This window comes from Somniosus microcephalus, chromosome 11, assembly GCF_052327205.1.
Source record: "Somniosus microcephalus isolate GS21.2 chromosome 11, FLI_Smic_1.0, whole genome shotgun sequence".
NCBI lineage: Eukaryota > Metazoa > Chordata > Chondrichthyes > Squaliformes > Somniosidae > Somniosus > Somniosus microcephalus.
Genome location: NC_140997.1, coordinates 160,008,431 through 160,021,767, shown reverse-complemented (window position 1 = coordinate 160,021,767; position 13,337 = coordinate 160,008,431).

The following is a 13,337-nucleotide window of genomic DNA, read 5'->3' as shown; positions in this document are numbered from 1 at the left end:
GGTCACACTGCTCATATACTGAGCACAAACACTGGGTCACACTGCTCATATACTGAGCACAAACACTGGGTCACACTGTTCATATACTGAGCACAAACACTGGGTCACACTGCCCAAAAAATGAGCACAAACACTGGGTCACACTGCTCATATACTGAGCACAAACACTGGGTCACACTGCTCATTTACTGAGCACAAACACTGGGTCACACTGCTCATATACTGAGCACAAACTCTGGGTCACACTGCTCATATACAGAGCACAAACACAGCATCACACTGCTCATATACTGAGCACAAACACTGGGTCACACTGCTCATATACTGAGCACAAACACTGGGTCACACTGCCCATATACTGAGCACAAACACTGGATCACACTGCTCATATACTGAGCACAAACACTGGGGCACACTGCTCATATGCAGAGCACAAACAGTGGGTCACACTGCCCATATACTGAGCACAAACACTGGGTCACCCAGCTCATATACTGAGCACAAACACTGGGTCACACTGCTCATATACAGAGCACAAACACTGGGTCACACTGCTCATATACTGAGCACAAACACTGGGTCACACTGCCCATATACTGAGCGCAAACACTGGGTCACACTGCCCATATACTGAGCACAAACACTGGGTCACACTGCCCATATACTGAGCGCAAACACAGCGTCACACTGCTCATATACTGAGCACAAACACTGAGTCACACTGCCCATATACTGAGCACAAACACTGGGTCACACTGCTCATATACTGAGCACAACACTGGGTCACACTGCTCATATACTGAGCACAAGCACTGGGTCACACTGCTCATATACTGAGCACAAACACTGGGTCACACTGCTCATATACAGAGCACAAACACTGGGTCACACTGCCCATATACAGAGCACAAACACTGGGTCACACTGCCCATATACTGAGCACAAACACTGGGTCACACTGCTCATATACAGAGCACAAACACTGGGTCACACTGCCCATATACTTAGCACAAGCACTGGGTCGCACTGCCCATATACTGAGCACAAACACTGGGTCACACTGCTCATATACTGAGCACAAACACTGGGTAACACTGCTCATATACTGAGCACAAACACTGGGTCACACTGCTCATATACTGAGCACAAACACTGGGTCACACTGCCCATATACTGAGCACAAACACTGAGTCACACTGCCCATATACTGGGCACAAACACTGGGTCACACTGCCCATATACTGAGCACAAACACTGGGTCACACTGCTCATATACAGATCACAAACACTGGGTCACACTGCCCATATGCTGAGCACAAACACTGAGTCACACTGCCCATATACTGGGCACAAACACTGGGTCACACTGCCCATATACTGAGCACAAACACTGGGTCACACTGCTCATATACAGATCACAAACACTGGGTCACACTGCCCATATGCTGAGCACAAACACTGGGTCACACTGTGTGATGAAATATTTCCATTCATCACTGCCTGTGACTGAGATCGGTTTCAGTGTCATTTCCCTTCCCCCAGACCTCATTGTATTGTGTACTGGAATGTGCTGTATTGTATACTGGAATGTGCTGGAATGTGCTGTCTGTAGGGCTCCGCCCATACCTGGCCCCGTTTGTAAGCTAGCTTCAGTCTAGCCCCAATCTCCAGAAGGACGACATCTCTCTCACTTACGTGTTTCGTTCTAAGTTAATAAAAGCCTTGTTTTGTTCTGCTACCTTCGAGTCTCGGAATTATTGAGGCACATCAATTTTATTAACTTATTTTTTCAACACTATGGATCAACTCCTGAAACCCGAACGTTTGGATTTGGATCAACATGCTCCGGACGCATCAGCACGCTTCGGATACTGGTTTGAGTGTATGGAATTCTTCCTGGACAATTCCGCAGCCGTCAAAGACGCTACGGACGCTGCAAGGATGAGACTCGGAATTCTGCGGAATTGGGTAAGCCACCGGGTTTACCCCCTCATCCAAGACGCCGAGACGTACCTGGCCGCCTGCGACATCTTAAAGGTGCATTACCAGCAGCCTACGAATGAGGAGTATGCTGGGCACCTGCTCGCCACCCGCGCACAGCGACCTGGGGAATCGGTGGAGGAGTTCCTAAGCACCCTGAAAATGCTTGGCAAAGACTGCAAGTGCCGAGATGTAAAAGCCGCGGTGTACACTGACGAGCTTGTTCGCGATGCCTTCATCACAGGCCTCAGCTCCACTTACATCCGGCAAAGACTGCTGGAAAAAACGGGGTTGGACCTGAAACAGGCTGCGGACACCGCGCGATCCCTGGATGTGGCCCAGAGAAACTCGGACGCCTACTCTTCAGCCCGCGCCGTCCACGCCGCCACGTGTGCACCGAGGGCGCTGCCATCTTGGAAGGCATCTTCCCCGCCCGACAGCCCGACACCGGCTGGGCCCCGCCCTCCCCCCAGAAGCCCTACGACAGCTGCGACGCGTCAGGGACCCAACTGCTACTTCTGCGGGCAGCCAAAGCACACCAGAAACCTGTGCCCGGCGAAAGGCACCACCTACTTTAAGTGCGGTAAGAAGGGGCCCTTCGGGAAGGTGTGCAGAGGGAACCCCGCCGGAAAACCCGCCACCGCCGCGTGTGCGCCGTGGGAGCGGCCATCTTGGACGCCATCTTGCCCGACCTCGTGGGGGCCGCCATCTTGTGAGCAGACAGCGTGGACACCATCTTGTATCAATCAGGGCCCTACAGTGGCATCGGTCACAGTGGACCAGACCAGGCCGCACCCGCTATCGAGATCAATGGTGGACATCGAGGTAAACGGGTGCCGGGTTAAATGCTTAATTGACAGTGGAAGCACGGAGAGCTTTATCCACCCAGAACTGGCACAACAACTCTCCCTAAAGGTGGTCCCTACTCAGGGTACCATCTCTATGGCTGACAAAACCCAGACATCGACCATTCTGGGTTACTGCACGGTACAATTGTGCGTTAACGGAACTGTATATGATAATTTTAAAGTATTAATCATGAAGAACCTATGTGCGAGCGTGATCTTGGGCCTGGATTTCCAGTGCAACCACCAAAGCATCACGCTCAAGTACGGTGGGTCCCAGCCGCCCCTCACAGTGTGCGGTCTGGCTACCCTGAAGGTAAAGCCGCCTTCGCTATTCGCGAACCTTACCCCTAACTGCCGGCCAATAGCGACCAAAAGCAGGAGGTACAGCTGGGAGGACAGGCGGTTTATCGCGACCGAGGTAGACAGGCACCTGAAAGAGCGCATTATTGAACGCAGCAACAGCCCGTGGCGCGCCCAAGTGGTAGTGGTAAGGGGTAGCGAGAAAAAACGGATGGTGATCGACTATAGTCAAACGATCAACAGGTACACCCTACTAGACGCCTACCCGCTACCCCGCATATCAGAAATGGTGAACCAAATCGCCCAATACCGGGTGTTCTCCACCATCGACCTCAAGTCAGCGTACCACCAGCTCCCTATCAGACCAGAGGACCACCCGTACACCGCCTTCGAGGCAAACGGACGCCTCTACCAATTCCTCAGAGTCCCCTTTGGGGTGACGAATGAGGTCTCGGTCTTCCAGAGGGAGATGGACCGCATGGTCGATGACCACCACTTGCAGGCAACCTTCCCCTACCTCGACAACGTCACCATCTGCGGTCACAACCAGCAGGATCACGACTCGAACCTCGAGAGGTTCCTGAAAACCGCACAAAAACTCAACCTCACCTACAACGAGGACAAGTGCGTTTACAACACCACGCGCCTCTGCATACTAGGCAGCGTGGTGGAGAATGGGGAAATCGGACCAGACCCCGACCGATTGCGCCCCCTACGGGAGCTGCCCCTGCCCAACACTCCCAAAGCCCTGAAAAGATGCCTGGGGTTATTTTCTTATTATTCCCAATGGGTCCCCAACTACTCCGACAAAGCCCGCCCCCTCTTGAAAGCATCCTCTTTCCCGCTCTCTGCTGAGGCCCACTCCGCCTTCAAAAGCATTAAGCAGGATATTGAGCGGGCCACGCTACAGGCAGTGGACGAGAACACTCCATTTCAAGTGGAAAGTGATGCGTCTGACTTCGCCTTGGCGGCCACCCTCAACCAGGCGGGGCGGCCCGTAGCTTTCTTCTCGAGGACCCTCCAAGGGCCCGAGATCAGACACTCCTCCGTGGAAAAGGAGGCCCAAGCCATCGTGGAGGCAGTGCGCCACTGGCGCCACTACCTAGCCGGCAAACGCTTCACCCTACTTACCGACCAGCGGTCGGTAGCGTTTATGTTCAATAATAAACAGAGGGGGAAGATTAAAAATGATAAGATTCTTAGGTGGCGGATCGAGCTCTCCACCTTCGAGTACGACATCATTTACCGGCCAGGGGCCCTTGACGAATCCCCTGACGCCCTCTCACGAGGGATGTGTGCCAGCGCCACCGGGGATCGGCTACAGACCCTCCACAACGACCTCTGCCACCCAGGGGTCACGCGGCTGTTCCACTTCATAAAGTCCCGTAACTTACCCTACTCGATTGAGGAAGTTCGGTCCCTGACCAGGAACTGCCGCACTTGCGCTGAGTGCAAGCCTCGGTTCTACCGCCCAGATAGAGCTCACTTAATCAAAGCTACACGGCCCTTTGAGCGGCTCAGCTTAGATTTCAAGGGCCCCCTCCCGTCCGTCGACCGCAATGTTTACTTCCTGAACATTGTGGATGAATACTCCCGGTTCCCATTCGCCTTCCCCTGCCCAGACATGACCAGCGCCACGGTCATTAAATGCCTCAACAGCCTGTTCTGCCTGTTCGGTATGCCGAGCTACATCCATACGGATAGGGGGGCGTCCTTCATGAGTGAAGAGCTACGCCAGTACATGCTGTCCAGGGGGATCGCCACGAGCCGTACCACCAGCTACAACCCCCGGGGTAACGGCCAAGTGGAGCGAGAGAATGGGACAGTATGGAAAGCAGTCACTCTAGCTCTAAGGACCAAGGGCCTCCCTATCTCCCGCTGGCAGGAAGTCCTCTCGGATGTGCTCCATTCGATATGGTCGCTATTGTGTACGGCCACTAATACCACGCCTCATGAACGAATGTTTGTCTTTCCCCGGAAATCCACCTCAGGCGTATCCATGCCATCATGGCTCTCCACCCCAGGTCCGGTACTCGTGCGAAGGCATGTGAGGGGCCACAAGACGGACCCTCTCGTGGAGCCAGTACACCTACTCCACGCCAACCCCCAATACGCATATGTCCGGCACGCCGACGGAAGGGAGGACACCGTGTCCATAAAAGACGTCGCCCCAGCCGGCATCGACAACAACCACGGCAATAGCGGCAACGACGATCACAGCAACTCTTACCCACCCACTACTCTTTCATCACCCCCGGAAGAACACCGACCAACGGCACCCCCACCAACTACCCCTTCAACAACCCTGGCGGCACCCCCGGCAGAGACCCGGGAGGCTACCGGGGACACCCAGCCGACACCCGCGGCACCGCAACAGCCACGTCGGTCGCAGAGGACTATCAAACCCCCGAACAGACTAAATCTATAGAAGGGGTGAATGTGATGAAATATTTCCATTCATCACTGCCTGTGACTGAGATCGGTTTCAGTGTCATTTCCCTTCCCCCAGACCTCATTGTATTGTGTACTGGAATGTGCTGTATTGTATACTGGAATGTGCTGGAATGTGCTGTGTGTAGGGCTCCGCCCATACCTGGCCCCGTTTGTAAGCTAGCTTCAGTCTAGCCCCAATCTCCAGAAGGACGACAACTCTCTCGCTTACGTGTTTCGTTCTAAGTTAATAAAAGCCTTGTTTTGTTCTGCTACCTTCGAGTCTCGGAATTATTGAGGCACATCACACTGCTCATATACAGAGCACAAACACTGGGTCACACTGCCCGTATACTGAGCACAAACACTGGTTCACACTGCTCATATACTGAGCACAAACACTGGGTCACACTGCCTATATACAGAGCACAAACACAGGGTCACACTGCTCATATACAGAGCACAAACACTGGGTCACACTGCCCGTATACTGAGCACAAACACTGGGTCACACTGCTCATATACTGAGCACAAAGACAGGGTCACATTGCCTATATACAGAGCACAAACACAGCGTCACACTGCTCATATACAGATCACAAACACAGGGTCACACTGCCCATATACTGAGCACAAACACTGGGTCACACTGCTCATATACTGAGCACAAACACTGGGTCACACTGCTCATATACTGAGCACAAACACTGGGTCACACTGCCTATATACAGAGCACAAACACAGGGTCACACTGCTCATATACTGAGCACAAACACTGGGTCACACTGCCCATATACAGATCACAAAGACAGGGTCACACTGTAACCACTACACCACTGCATCTGATACAATTGCTCAGCATTCAACTTCACAATGTACAGAGGCTTATTCAATAAATGTTCTCCTGCAATCATGTGTCCCACATGCCCAAAATGTAGGAAGATCTGGAGGAAGAATTCCTCTAAAATAGATGCCAGCTCCACTAATAGCTCAAACGTAAAATGACAGAGGCAATGATCCCAGAGTCGATCCAGGATCTGTGCTGAGTTAGCTAATCTCGACTGGGGCAGTAGTGGAGCTTCACCATCCAGTCACTGGAAAATAAGGAAGGCTGCACATCAGGCATGCTAACCCCTGTACCCGACTCTCCAATCTACGCTCCAGTCGAATAAGTATTCTAAAATTACTTCACACTGATGGCAGTGATTTATGACGGACGTGGGACTAATTGGATAGCTTTTTCAAAAAGCCAGCACAGGTTCAACAGGCCGAATGGCCTCCTTCTGTGCTGTGTGATTGGGGAAGCAAGATAAATGCTTGAGGGAGCAAGAAATAGAAGGTGTGATAAATCCATGTAGTGGAACAAGAACTCGAAGAGGCAAATCTTGGAACTAGTACGAGTATTTTATTAAACAAACAGAATAACAAACCTCATGCCTGCATCCTGGCATTCCACCTTTACTGACCTTGACAGGAAGCAAACCTCTGACCTTAACTTGAAGCAAACCTCTGACCTTAGCAGCAGCATTGGCTACAGCACCACCTGGTGGAAACCTTAATCATAACATCCCAGATTACTATATCCCTCCTCCCTTAAGATTTCAGTATGAATTTCTTAACAGACAACCATTCCTGAGGGTCACATAAGGAGTCTCCATTCATCATGTTCCATACTTGACGAATCTAACAGTTCAGTATCAATCTCTCTGGTGGCTTGCGAGCCCTTTGTGAACGTCTAACAGTAAAGTCCCTGCTTGTTTTTGGTGAAGCCACCAGCTGCTCCTGAGCAGTGCTCAGAGTATCTGACTCTGCAATGATGGTTTCCTCTTGATGAATAGGTTCCTGTGGAATTGTCTCTGTCCTTGGGGGTGGCACCGCAGATGCACTTGGATAACTGGGGGCAACCCTGTCTTCAGTCATTGCATCTGGAACCTTCATTTCAATTTCCCCTTGTCTGGGAAGTATCTGATCTACATGTCTGCGTACTACCCTACCATCTCCCAACATGACCTTGTATGATACTGGACCTGTCATTGAGTCTATGAAGCCAGGAATCCACTTTGGTCCATAACTGAAATTCCTGGTAAGGACCGCATCTCCTTCTCCAAAACATCGGCTCTTTGTTCTTTTGTCATGGTTCTCTTTTTGTTTGTTTTGTCTGTTTTCCATTTTCCTTTTTAGGTCTGGGTGGACAAGGTCAAGAGTGGAGCGTAATCTATGACCTAATAACATCTCAGCAGGAGAGAGTCCTGTGGTGGATTGAGGTGTTATTCTGTAGCTGAACAGAACCCGTGACACTTTGGCTGCTAAACTCCCTTCTGCACTTTTTTTCATCATCTCCTTAAATGTTTGTACGGCTCTCTCCGCAAGTCCATTCGAGGATGGCTGATATGCAGCCGAGCTCACCTGCACTATGCCATTTTTTCTCAAGAACTCTTTTGTCTCTGTACTCACAAAACAAGTGGCATTGTCACTCACCACGATCTCCGGTAGCCCTTGGTTACTGAAGCTCCGACACAGGCAGTCTATAGTAGTAGTGGTGGAAGCAGAATTTACAGGATAAACATCCATCCATTTGGAATGTGCATCAATGATTATGAGGAACATCTTCCCCATGAATGGACCCGCATAATCTAAGTGCAATCTTCTCCATGGTTTATCCGGCCACTCCCAGGGGTGGAGAGGAGCCGCTGCTGGTGCCTTCCGGTGTTCCTGACAAGTGCTGCATGTCTTGACTAGATTTTCTATCTCCTCATCTAGCTTTGGCCACCACAAGTAACTCCTAGCCAAGGCTTTCATACGCGAGACCCCAGGATGACACTGATGTAGTTGCTCTAGGATAGACTGTCGTGCTGGCTGTGGAGTAATCACTCATGCTCCCCACAACACGCAACCATCCTGCACACTCAGCTCTGTTTTCCTGACACTGTAGGGTGTGAAGTCAGCCCCTTCCGGATGCTGTGGCCATCCCCTCACCACATATTCTCGAACTCTAGACAGTACTGGATCTTTACCTGTCCATGTTCTTACTTGCTCTGCAGTCACAAGTGCCGTGTCAGTGTCCTCCAACATCAAAACTCTGTCCTCTGGAGCTGCACAGATAGGTGTGCCTGGCAGTGGAAGACGGCTCAAGGCATCTGCGTTCCCATGGTACTTGCCCGCCTTGTAGACGATGACAGACTCATATGCCCTCAACGTCACTGCCCACCTCTGGATCCGGGGTGACACCATCTGTGGAAATGCTTTCATTTCATTGAAAAGAGAGAGAAGAGGTTTATGATCGGTGCACATGGTGAATTTCCTGCCATATATGTACTTGTGGAACCTCTGTAACCCAAACATTACTGCTAACCCCTCTTTGTCTAACTGGAAATAGTTTTTTTCCGCTGGTGTTCGAGTTCGGGACATAAACCCTATTGGTCTTTCAGTTCCATCTTCCATGCAGTGTGAAAGAACTGCCCCCACCCCGTAAGGTGAAGCATCACAAGAGAGAATGATGTCTTTCTCTGCATTGTAGTGAACCAGCACATCCGATGACAGCATCAGTTTCTTGGACTGTTCAAATGAAACCCCCTGCTCCTCTCCCCACTGCCACTTTGTCTCCTTGTGAAGTAGTTTGTGAAGAGGTGCTAACATAGTTGACAAGTTTGGTAAAAACCTGTTATAATAGTTCAGCAGTCCCAGGTAAGCTTTTAACTCAGCCACATTTGTAGGAGCAGGGGCGTCCTGCAGTGCTTGTATCTTCTCCTTGAGTGGATGGAGCCCGGTGGAGTCCACTCTGTGTCCCAGGAATATTGCCTCATTCCCCAGGAAAGTGCACTTACTCCTCTTGAGCCGGAACCCAGCCCTCTCCAATCTCTGTAGTACCTCTCTCAGAGTGCTCAGATGCTCCTGATCGGTTCTTCCCGTCACCAGAATGTCATCCAGATAGATGGAAACATGTGGAATCCCTTGCAGTGCACCTTCGATTGTCCTCTGGAAGATAGCTGGACTAGATGAGACACCAAACGGTAAGCGGTTATATGTAAACAAGCCCTTGTGTATTTATGGTGACATACTTCTTTGATTCATCATCCAATGTAATCTGCAAGTAGGCATGACTCATATCCAACTTTGTGAATTTCTTTCCTCCAGCCAGGTTTGCAAAGAGATCCTCTGTTTTGGGAATCGGATACTGCTCTAGTTTGGACACCCGATTGACTGTCAATTTATAATCTCCACAGAGTCTTACCGAATTGTCCGGTTTCAAAACAGGTACTACGGGAGCTGCCCATTCCGAACATTTCACTGGCTCCAATATGTTCTCTCTCAATAGACATTCAAGCTCAGCCTCTACCTTTGGCTTCATGGCATAAGGCACAGGTCGTTGTTTAAAAAACCTTGGTGGTGCCTCCTTGTCTACATAAATCTTAGCTGGGGGGCCATTAAATGTGCCAAGTTCCTCCTTGAACACATTCTCATGTTCACTCAATACTTCTTGCAAAGTCAACTGTTTGCCCGCATCTATTGATTTACTGCTCCCCAGTCTAATTTAAGTTCTTTTATCCAGCCCCGACCTAACAGGTTTGGTCCGGTATCCAATACTATAACTAAAGGTAGCTGTTCCACTGTGTCCCTGTGTTGCACAGTTACATTAGCTGTACCTAATGTCGCTACTCGTTCACCTGTATATGTTTTAAGATGCAGGGAGCAAGGCTTTAACTCTGGAACTTTTGCACGATTCCACAATTTTGAGTACTCTGCCTTGTTCATTATGGTCACGCCGCACCCTGTATCCACTTCAAAGTTCACCTTAGAGTCATTTACTGTCAGTTGCAATGTGATAGGAGCCACTTTTGGAATGTTCTCTAACATGCTATACATTATGAACATGTCCTCTTCTTCCTCAGCTTCCCCGCTGATGTGGTGTGCTCCATGTTTTTTCACTTCTCTCCCTTGGTTTTGCTGTTCTCCTCCTTTTGGTTTGGATTCCTCCACAGGTGATTTTGCCCTACAAGCTCATTTTATGTGTCCTTGTTTCTCACACTTGTAGCACTTTTCCTCCAGAAACCGGCATTCACTCGCCCTTGCATCTATAACATGCCTTCACATGCTCACGTTGTGGTTTCTGACGCATGTTCAACTTGTGCACAACAACCTGACTTGCAACTTGCATAGCATTAGCCCTGTCTGAACCCTATATTTCTTTTACATCTCGGTTCGCTGTCTCTATGGCTTGAGCAAGTTCTAATGCTTTTTCATAAGTAAGCCAAGTCTCGGATAATAATCTACGCTGCATTCGATCGTCCATAATTCCGCAAACTAGCCTATCTCGCAGCATTTCCTTCAGGTTGTTCCCATAATTGCAATCTTGTGCTAATTTACGCAACACCACTACATAGTCCATTACGCTCTCTTCCTCTTTCCTGTTCCTTGAATTCAACTTGAACCACTGTACAATCTCACTAGGCTTAGGGTTGAAATGTTCTTTTAGCAAAGCCACTAATTCAACAAATGATTTGTCTCCAGGCTTTTCAGGACTGAGCAGATTCCTCATCAAACTGTAGGTCTGGCTTCCCACTGAACTAACCAGAATGGCTTTCCTTTTTCCGGCATAATTTATTTCATTTGCTTCAAAAAAATAAACCAACACTTCACAGTATTCCTCCCAGGTTTGTGCTTGACTATCAAAAGCGGAAACCATTCCTACCGTGGCAGCCATGCTCTCTTCCAACTGGTAGCTAACTTCAGCTCGTGATTTTGTTGTTTAAAAGTCCTGGCAGACTTCTCTTCTTTACCCAGGGTCCTTTTTACCTCATTGCCAAATGTGATAAATCCATGTAGTGGAACAAGAACTCGAAGAGGCGATATGTTGGAACTAGTACGAGTATTTTATTAAACAAACAGAGTAACAAACATCATGCCTGCATCCTGGCATTCCACCTTTGCTGACCTTGACAGGGAGCAAACCTCTGACCTTAACAGGAAGCAAACCTCTGACCTTAGCAGCAGCATTGGCTACAGCACCACCTGGTGAATAACCTTAATCATAACATCCCAGATTACTATAGAAGGATATGTTGATAGCGTTAAATAAAGTAGGACAGGAGAAGGCTTGTGTGGAGCATAAACACCGGTATAGACCAGTTGGTCTGCATGGCCTATAAATTCGATGTAATCTGTCGCATTGCTCCATTCGTTCACAAGCTTCCCCCAATGCCTCTGACTCCTAATCAGTGTTCATTTCCCACCCCTGCCCTTATCTCAGAAGTGCCTTCAGATATTACACTGTGATAAATGTGCCAGATAAGCCCAAGTAGTTGTTTATGGCCCAGAAATTGAGGTCGGGGGCTTCCCGCTGGTGCTAGCCCCCGACCTGCACTTACCTTGCGCGCCAGCCGTTGAGCTGTGGGCCCCCATGGAATTCTGATCCGGGGCATGGTCCAGCTGCCGGGGCGCAATGTTTGCGTATCCCAGGGGCGCAGTTAGTTCGATGCGTCCCCTGGGATCACGTGGGCCATGGGCAGCCAATTGGAGCAGGGAATGCTCCATTCGTAAGTCTGACAGGAAGTGCTGTCAAACTTAAAAATACTACAGGCCCCTTCTTCTTACAAAACATCACTAAATCTTCAAATACATTTTTTTTTAAATCACATTTTTTAAATAAACTATAAAGTAAATGAAATAACTATTTTAAACAATAATTTAAATTTTTGAAAAAATTAATTTTATTTTCTAACGGGGCTAAAAATAAACTTACCTTGCTTTAAAGTATTTAAAAATAATAAACCTGTGGAAAAAATGTTTAATTTTAATTAATTCACCACTTACCTTGTAAAAAGCAGGCCATACGCCTGCTTTTTACATTTCTAAATTCTGCAGACTTACCTTCCTGGGAAAACCTGTAAAAAAAAACAAAGTTCGATGCACAGGCGCAGCCTCTCCCGCGCACGCATTCGACCTCTGAACCCCTGCTTTCAGGGGAACGGAAGTGCCGGTTTCCCGTGCATGCGCAGTGCATGCAGGAAACCAGCACTTCCATTGGACCTACAGGTGAGTACCCCGTGCGTACTCACCCGTGGAGACCCGAATTTCTGGGCCATTATTGAAAATTGGGCTTTTGTTCACTTACCCCAGCATACTATAGCTGAACAAAGGAACTGATCACCCACTTCTTTGAGTGGGGAGGGACAGGGTCCCTATTAACCGCTAATCCAATTATGCTTTCAAGCTTTCAGCACTACCTGATCTTTCTTTCCTAGAGTCCAGAAGTTGCACATTACTGCCAAGTTCAGTCTTCACCTTCTTACCCAGCAACTTGACCACATCAAGGTGTCTGCAGCACAGCACAGTAGGACAGGGAGTTGACCCAGGAAGCAGCATGACTAAGTAAGAGACGGTACGGGAAAAGTAACATCAGAATTCCAGATTGATAAAACTCTGATAAAATTCAGCTGATAACTTGGCCGCAAGCTCAAAAAAGACAGTTTGGAGGCCTTGTTTCAAAACAGACAGACAACTAAAAAAGTGAACTGTCGAGCCGGGAAATGAAGCAAACGACCTTGGGACGTCCCAAAGCACTTTACAGCCAATTAAGTGCTTTTGAAGTGTATCCACTGTTGTAATGTAGGAAATGCGGCAGCCAATTTGCGCACAGCATGGTCCCACAAACAGCAATGCGATAATGACCAAATAATCTGTTATAGCGATGTTGGTTGAGGAATAAATATTGGCCAGGACACCGGGGAGAATTCCTCTGCTCTTCTTCAAAATAGTGCCATGGAGGACATGTGGGGCTTT